Source organism: Hemicordylus capensis, chromosome 6, assembly GCF_027244095.1.
Source record: "Hemicordylus capensis ecotype Gifberg chromosome 6, rHemCap1.1.pri, whole genome shotgun sequence".
In the NCBI taxonomy this organism is placed as follows: domain Eukaryota; kingdom Metazoa; phylum Chordata; class Lepidosauria; order Squamata; family Cordylidae; genus Hemicordylus; species Hemicordylus capensis.
Genome location: NC_069662.1, coordinates 127,964,418 through 127,971,901, shown reverse-complemented (window position 1 = coordinate 127,971,901; position 7,484 = coordinate 127,964,418). Strand labels below are relative to the sequence as shown.

Genomic DNA, 7,484 nt, shown 5'->3' with positions numbered 1-7,484 from the left:
CTATTGAATGTCTGATTTTATTTTGGACATTAAAAAATTGTGCACTGAGACTATATCCTTTTAGAAGTTTAGCCGATCTGAGAGACTCTCCCAAGCTAATAGAGTCTCTCCCCTTTATGTAACATTCTGAAGCTCATGTAGCACCAGAGATTTTTTTTTTTAAATTGCTCTTGGCACTTTTCAGTCTGTTAAAAAATGAGATATTGGTTGAGTTTCACTTTCAAAGTTAAGCATCCGTGATGCTATAATGATGATGACTTGATGGCTACTTAAGGAGCCATTGCTAGTAGGCATCCAGACAATGAGTCGATAGATCCTAGAATTCTTTGTAATGCTACACAGGAACAGTCCTGTGCTCTACTAGACTTCAGATGGTGTTATTTTTTTTAAAGAAAAAGAAGGTACATAAGCTCCATTGCCCATATATGGTCTGTGATGCAGTGCCAGAAAACTGAGGTGTGGTGTGCATTCATTTTAGGATAGATGGAAAATGCAGCAAATTGGATCCTTTTGTTTAATTTGGCATTCATGACTGAGCAAGCATAATAGGAATGAACCAGTGCTGAGCAGCAAATGCATGACACTCTCTTGATGTTGTCTTAATTTCTTTCAGTTTCATTTCCTTAGCCAGCCCCAGAGGAGGCTGGAGGGAGAGATCAGGGGGACATTGATGATGTTCTTGCTGGTCAATGGACCAAATAAAGATTGATTGATTGATGATGTTAATAAATCTTTAGCTCAGACATATTCTTGTCATAGTGTTCAACAATCTGATAAGAATACAAAGAAACTTCCAGTCTCAGTAGGAAGGGGCAAGATGTGGAAGACTATAGAACAGAGAGGCAATGGGTGGCTGCACATACAACAGTGGCAATTCAATACAGGAGAGCTACAAGTTACTGCATGTTCCCACTACTACTGACTATTGCTGTTTCCATGATGTATGAAGCTGGAAATGGTGCTCAGAGAATGTTGGTTACCCACCTCAGTCTGACATCATCAAGCTGACTTCAAATGTTAGTTAAGAATGTTGTGCTGAAGTAGGTAACTGATGTGGCTGATGTCAGAGGGAACATAGGAACATAGGAAATTGCCATATACTGAGCCAGACCATTGGTCTATCTAGCTCAGTATTGTCTTCACAGACTGGCAGCAGCTTCTCCAAGGTTGCAGGCAGGAATCTCTCTCAGCCCTATCTTGGAGAAGCCAGGGAGGGAACTTGAAACCTTCTGCTCTTCCCAGAGCGGCTCCTTCTCCTGAGGGGAAGATCTTCCGGTGCTCACACTTCTAGTCTCCCTTTCATATGCAACCAGGGCAGACCCTGCTTAGCTATGGGGACAAGTCATGCTTGCTACCACAAGACCAGCTCTCCTCTCTATCCAGGGTCTAATCAGCTGTTGCAATGGTGTGGAATGATGGGAAGGAGGCTGGGGAGGAAGAGAGAGGACAAGAGGCAGAAGACAGAAGGAATAGAGGGGAGAAGAGAAGAGCCAGTGCATTGGTGATCCATCAGGAGACTAGCATGGGGCAGAATGGCTGTGAGGAGCAGGCAGAAGGCCTGCCACACAAGCATTTAACATAGTCTTTAACAAGCATTTAACATTAACATTTAACATAGTTGAAGATTTCAAGCAGCTGCTGTATGCCAACTGGGTGTGGATACTGTTGAACTGGAAAACTGGGATCAAAGGGGGCAGCATATTTGGCTTTAAGGGAAAGGGAACTTTTGTAAATGTTAACATCTCAACATATAAAGAAAACCTCTTTCATATTAGTGTTGTTTGGACTTTCTGATTCTCAGATTCCTTTTACCAAACCTGTGGCTTCCATCTGCCCAGTCTTTGCTGGACATTTCTGGCTTCACATGTCATGGAAATGGTAGTGGTAGTGGGGTCACGTGCCTGGTAGTAACTGACAACTCCCCCATACTTACTTGCCACCATTAGATGTGAAGCCACCCAATATGTGGTTGCTTTGTTCTTCCTCAAGAGAGAGGAATAGGAAGAGAAGAGAGAGGTCTTGCCAATGTTGTGCTTTGTCTTTGTGCAAAGAACCACCCCTCTCTTTCAGTTCCATTTCATTCATTCATTCATTCATTCATTCATCACACTTGTGTACTGCCCTGAATCCACATCTCTGGGCGGTTCACAAAGATATAAAACAGTTAAAAACACATATAAAACACATAAAAACTAACAATTTAGAAATCAGTCACAAAATTATAACCTATAAATTATCCAGAAGCTGAAAAAACCTGAGCAAAAAGATGAGGGTTTTTTTTTTATTGTCAGATATAGGGAGGATTGTATCTCAATAGGGAGTGCATTCCATAGTCCCAGGGCAGCAACCAAGAAGGCCCATCTCCATGTGGCCTCCAGATGAACTGGCAGCAACTGGAGACGGATCTCCACAGATGACCTCAATAGACGGTGGGGCTCCTAATTTAGAGTTTAATTCCAGCCCATTGCTTTTCTCTGAGATTCTTTAGGATTTACCTATAACCAAAGCATTTTATTTTAATAAAATTTTCTCCTGACCTGCTGATTCATCTGGCCAAGGTAAATCTTTTACCTGCCATTCAGACCATATTTTCCTGTATTTGTGTGTCTGGCCCTCTTGCCAGCTCCCAAGGGGTGGGCGTACTTACTGGGCTGCAAAGCAGCAGGAGGGGAAGTCGCGGGGTGTCCAGCCCCATTGAGGGCTGATGGTGCCCTCCCCCTGACTACGGGGAGAGCAAGGAGGTCAGGGAGACGGCTGGCCATGGCTGGGCTGACATGGCCCAACAGGCCATTGCTTGGTGGCAGCAATGGAAGTTCTACCCCCACCCCTCTGCTACAGTGCTATGTGATGGCACTGGAAGCAGAGTCAGGGCTTAAAGCAACAGCTGCCCCAGAGCCCACCAAGGCAGCAAGTTGGGAGACAACTTGGCCCATGGGGGAGGGGCCAGAGGGAGAGGCTTTGGATTGCTCTGGATGGAGGGCATTATTTAAGGGGCATAAAGCCAGGGGTGAGGAGGTCAGCAGAGGTTTGTCCAAAAGTGGTGCATCTGGTTAGGGCCAATCTCATGTCTGCTGCCTGGATTTCTGTGATGGATTGCTTGTTTTTTGCACTCTACTTTATTGAATTCATGAGCTGTGGGCTGCCCAGTGGTTGAGGTTACATTGTACACACTAGGATTTCAGATCCATCCTTGAGAGAAAACAGCAGTGAAACCTAGAGTTTGTCAGACCAGCCTCCAGATCTCAGCCATGAGCCTTCGGCAAAAATTGCTCTGCACTGTCTCAGATTAAGCACTGGGGATGCTTTCTCTTTCTGAACTGCTGAAACAAAAAGAAAAGAAGGAGGAGGAGGAGGAGGAGGAGAAAGAGCTTGCTCAATCCTGCATAGTCCGTCACCATACACTGCTATCACGTACATATGCACACCTGGCTACTTCTCCACTTAGCCAAATGTTGGTGCTAAAGCCTGTTGTCAGATTCTGCCTACCTGGGAGACTCTTCCATCTTGCTAAAGTCTGCTGCTTATGCCTGGTGCCCTGTCCTTCAGGCTACCATCTGCCATACCTCTAAGTTCTTATTTCTACTTACTATTGATTTAAACAACAGGCTGTATTTTTAATTGCCTTTAAAATAGATCCCTTTTGTCCTGACTCTCTGAAATGTGACAGGTCTGCTCCTCTGGAGAGGTCCTAGACAATCCTAGCAGTTGCCATGCTGATTAGCTGAAAACAGGGAAGTTAAAGGCATTAGAAATAGGGATATGCACGAAGATCGTTGTTGCCGATGGGGGGTAGCGCTTTAAGGGCGGGGGAGGGTGTACTCACCCCTCCCGCCGCATTTCCCCCGCCGGCATGCTGTCATTTGAAAGCCCCTCGGGGCGGCAGTGTTTCTCCCTGCCGCCCCGTCGGCCAGAAGTGGCCGGAAGTCGCAAGCGCGCGTGCGCCTGTCATGCGTGCGCGCGTGCCTTTCTGCCATGTGGAGTACACCCTCCCCCGCCCTTAAAGCACTACCCCCCGTCGGCAACGAAACGCCGAAATGCCCCCAGTCCCAAAATGTTTCGGAGGCCTTCATAATGGCCTCCGAAACGTTTCGGGCACATGCCTAATTAGAAATGCAGGTGCTTCTCCCATTGAAATAAATGGGAAACAACAACAAATCAAAGAACAAAAATCGATTTGTGTGATGCAATGAACATGATTTTAACAGATAAATAGCAACATGAACAAAGTTTTAAACAATGAACATGCATACCAAATACCAGTTGCAGGGCAGCAACAGCAGGAGAGAGGACATGCCCTCACCTCTTGTTTATGGGCTTCCCAGAGGCATCCAGTGGGCCACTGTGTGAAACAGGATGCTGGACTATCTCGGCCTTGGGCCTGTTCCAGCAGGGCTGTTCTTATATTCTTATGGAGAAACACCTGTGCCACATTCCCTGTCATTCCATACATTCTTTCCAGCCAATGAAACAATCATGTCCAAAGGTCTTGGAAACTACTTGAAGATCTATCTTTTAAAAAGTGCTTTTACTTTATCCTAAATAATTTTGTGATGTCCGCTTTATTCTTGCATCGCTAATGGCCTGTTCCTGGCCATTAGCTCTGTTCACATTCTTCTGTTGTATTTTATGGGATTTTAAGCTTTCATTGTTTTTTAACTAACCGCTCTTAAGCTGCTGTCGGTCTTGCTAGAAAGAGGGGACATTAAAAATACTAAATCAGCAGCTAATCAGATTAGATCAGATCAGCAATGAAAGGCTGACAGCATAGTAGAGTTTCTCCTCCACCACTTGAAAGCAGAAGGGAAAGGGTTTCTTGGATATCTGTAGAAAGGGAGATCCAAACACGAGGTGCCATCACCAAGGAAGCCCTGCCCCTAGTACCCAGCAAGCAAATTTGTGTCAAAGGCAGGCCAGAGATCAGTGCCTAAGAGGCTGATCACAGGGCCCAGGTAGGCTAATTTGGGCAAAAACAGTGCTGCCATCATCTTTTCTCATCCTTAACATGGGATGTGGAGGTACACAAAACTTCCATTATTACAGCAATGGGCAGCATTGGACCTAGTCACAATAGTCTGTGAATTAAATGCTGGACTGAGAAGAATAACAAAGGGTCATGCTAGGTTCATGTTAGCCAGCAGAGCAACTCCTAAAATTAAGCTGAAATCAATACAGTCTCTGACTCAGTATTATTAGTAGAAATATGGAAGTATCAGATATAACATTTTTGCTCTAAAAACGAAGCCAGTTCCAGATGGGGAAGGGCTTTGCTTTAAATCTTACTTCGAGACGGGCAATTTTATCACTCAAGTAGACCTGCCAACTTGAGCTTCTAACCCTATTAGCTGCTAAGCGGTCAACCTAGGCAGTTCTATACCAAACATTTTGTTTTGTTCCGACTGCTAAGCCTCTCAGCATCAGAGCTGTGGGGCTAAATCTAACATGTCACGTGAAAATCACTTTCTCATTAGAGGAAGCTTCTTGTCAAGACAAAAGACTTTAAACAAAGCTGTTGCAATATTGATCATGAACCTGTGTGAAGATATGCTGTCCTGACCTTGACCTAGTGTCTGCATTTTATGGTATCATCAATATCTCTCTCTCAATACATCCAACCTTTCACCTTGTAATGCGCTTGGTAACATGGGATCCAAAAGAAGCACTCTTATGCTCTCTTTGAAACAGAAGCATCTTCACTGCTTTCTGGAGGTTTATTTTGTTACAACTTAGATGTTTCAGGTTGCTTTATGTTTGGCTCAACAAAGGTGAATCTGCTTTTTGGATGACAGCATTTGCTATTTCATCCTTGCCTTACTGATACTCACTGTGTCACATGCATTGGAGAAAGAATGTTCTATCAAACTTATGAGGAATGGGCATTTTGTTGGTTTTAGCTGTACTATCTATAAGAAATTGCTCTTTGTTTTTTTTCCCTAGTGTAGCTGCTATTCAGCCATCTAATGGTGCAGCGGGGAAATTACTTGCCTAGAGAGCAAGAGGTTGCTGGTTTGAATCCCCGCTGGTATGTTTCCCAGAATATTGGAAATATTTTACATTTACATTTATATCCTGCTCTTCCTCCAAGGAGCCCAGAGCGGTGTACTACATATTTAAGTTTCTCCTCACAACAACCCTGTGAGGTAGGGTTGAAATACCTATATTAGGCAGCAGCAATATAGGAAGGTACTGAAAGGCATCATCTCACACTGTGCGGGAGGAGGCAATGGTAAACACTTCCTGTATTCTACCAAAGAAAACCCATGGCTCTGTGGTCACCAGGAGTCGACACCGACTTGAGGGCACAACTTTATTTTAGTTGCCATTCACAATACAGGTATGCAAGTGGAATGAGCTATAATATTAAGACTGCAGAACATTTCCCTTTGCAGGTTGTTTTCCTTGGTGAAAACATATGCTTACTCATTTTTCCCAGCCATCACGGTAATATATAACTGAACCACAAGCCTGAATAAAGTTCTTTCAAGCTGCTGACTTCTCTGTAATATAGCTGCAACCCTCAATGCAACAGTCCAGGCTGGGCAGAGTTATGACAATAGGAGGGATGACAAACTCTAACCAAGAGTGGACATGTTCCAGTTTAAGTTAAGCATTTTAAAGTCCTATTGATTTCTGAGGAATAGCAAAGCATGTGTTTATATTCCTCCCACTGAAACCAGTGGGTTTAATTGTATACATGCTACACTTTTCCTGAATTGTGTAGTAGGAGATAACCAGTCAGACCATTGGTCCATCTCATTCTGGCTCGCCAGGGTTTTAGGGAGGAGTGTTTCTCATCCCTACCTGGAGATGCCAGGGATTGAACCTGGGACCTTCTGCATGCTAAGCAGATGCTCTACCACTGAGCTACAGCTCCATCCCCCAAAGCTCAGTCATACAGTTTTAGCTTATCCTTGACAACTGAAGGGGTATGTTTCAGGCCTCTGGCTATGAAGCATGTATTATTGAAGCATACTCTGTGCTCCGTTGGAACAACTCACTGAAATGTTCAATCTGACTCTGGAAATAGTATTCATACTTTATGTTCAACATATGTAGTTCAGCATATATAGTTCAACAGTGTCTCTGGCTACTTACCTTTGTGACTGATGAAGATGGGAACTGTAGTGTAAGAATAGCTGAAGGGCTAGTTTGAGACCTCTGCCGTATACAGCATATGCATGTACAGTTCTGGCCACGCCATGTACAATTATTCACACATTATGTTCAATGTATGTGTAGTGGTACACTTCTGATTGGTATCCTGCATTTGAGGGGGGCCCTGTGGTCACCAGGAGTCAACACCGACTCATTGGCACACTTTTACCCAGGTTAAAGTGAAAACACGCACATTCATTCACACAAAAACATGTAATATCTTCGTGCAATAGACCAGACTTGTAAGAGAATATTCTCTTGCATTATTCAGCATAGGAGAGAATATTTCAGATAATTATTCTACCCATTCTATTCAATGTATCAGATAATAG

At 44.0% G+C, this 7,484-nt stretch overlaps 1 non-coding gene across 1 annotated transcript; it reads right to left on the bottom strand.

Moving 5' to 3' along the window:
- Positions 1 to 6,799: 6,799 nt before the first annotated feature.
- Positions 6,800 to 6,871, bottom strand: TRNAA-AGC (transfer RNA alanine (anticodon AGC)). The gene has a single exon. It is a non-coding gene; the product is annotated as a tRNA-Ala (tRNA).
- Between the last annotated feature and the right edge of the window lie 613 nt (positions 6,872 to 7,484).